Source organism: Balaenoptera musculus, chromosome 7 (genome assembly GCF_009873245.2).
Source record: "Balaenoptera musculus isolate JJ_BM4_2016_0621 chromosome 7, mBalMus1.pri.v3, whole genome shotgun sequence".
Classification (NCBI taxonomy): Eukaryota; Metazoa; Chordata; class Mammalia; order Artiodactyla; family Balaenopteridae; genus Balaenoptera; species Balaenoptera musculus.
Window position 1 is genome coordinate 50,787,690 of NC_045791.1, and position 1,155 is coordinate 50,788,844.

The 1,155-nt window shown below is 41.7% G+C and overlaps 1 pseudogene; it reads left to right on the forward strand.

The window, feature by feature from the left end:
* Nucleotides 1-323, forward strand: LOC118897947 (annotated as a pseudogene).
* Nucleotides 324-1,155: the final 832 nt, after the last annotated feature.

Genomic DNA, 1,155 nt, shown 5'->3' on the forward strand with positions numbered 1-1,155 from the left:
TTTGTCCGTAACCTCACTGAGAAGGCCCCAGTGCAAATAAATGCTGCTGTGACTTACTCAAAGCCTAGATTAGCCACATCTCGGCATGATCTTGAGATTGAGCTGGTTTCTCCAAACTCCGCTAAGATTTCTACAACTACTTAGAGCCTGAAAAAATAATCAGCAGTGCTCAAACTGGGTGCTGTAAGTAGCTCACAGTTAAGGAAGCTGTGCTGAAGAGTTTGGTGGCCAGTGAGGCATAGTTGTGGCTTTATATCAGTGAGATCGTAGGCAAGCCTGGTATTATTGGCTATAATGTTTCAGGACCAGTCTTTAACATCTGATTATATTTGGTTTATTATTTGAGTGTTCTTGGACCATGTGTGATCAGACTGGTATCTGAATAAAATAAGATAACGTATGATAAAAAATACCTACACCGGGCTTCCCTGGTGGCGCAGTGGTTGAGAGTCTGCCTGCTAATGCAGGGGACACGGGCTCGAGCCCTGGTCTGGGAAGATCCCACGTGCCGTGGAGCAACTGGGCCCGTGAGCCACAATTACTGAGCCTGCGCGTCTGGAGCCTGTGCTCCGCAACAAGAGAGGCCGCGATAGTGAGAGACCCGCGCACCGCAATGAAGAGTGGCCCCCGCTTGCCACAACTAGAGAAAGCCCTCGCACAGAAACGAAGACCCAACACAGCCATAAATAAATTAAAAAAAAAAAAAAAACCTACACCTTTTTCATGCATGAAACCTCATTTATCGATTCTAATATCTCCTATGATATCCTAAGTTTCAAAACATTCATATTTAGCTTTTATAATAAGTCTAAAATTCACAGCAATACTTAAGTTTATACATCTTTCCTAATAATTTCCAATGTTGCTTCTCAATTATCACCTTCAAATCTATAAGCCCCTGAACTATTTATAACTCCCAACACTGAGAAACCACTTCCTCTTTTCTTTACACTCCTGCTGGATTGGCATTTTTCAATTTCCCCTTGCAAGGGCCTGCAGCTGTGTTTTTTGACACAGCTGTTAGATTTTGTCATAACTCCAATGACCTTTGCTCTCGTTTTTATTTTACTTACATCATCATAACATTTCTGATAAATCCCTCTTTATAAACTTATGGCCTTTTGAACTTTTTAAACAATCTAATGGGCTTAAAAG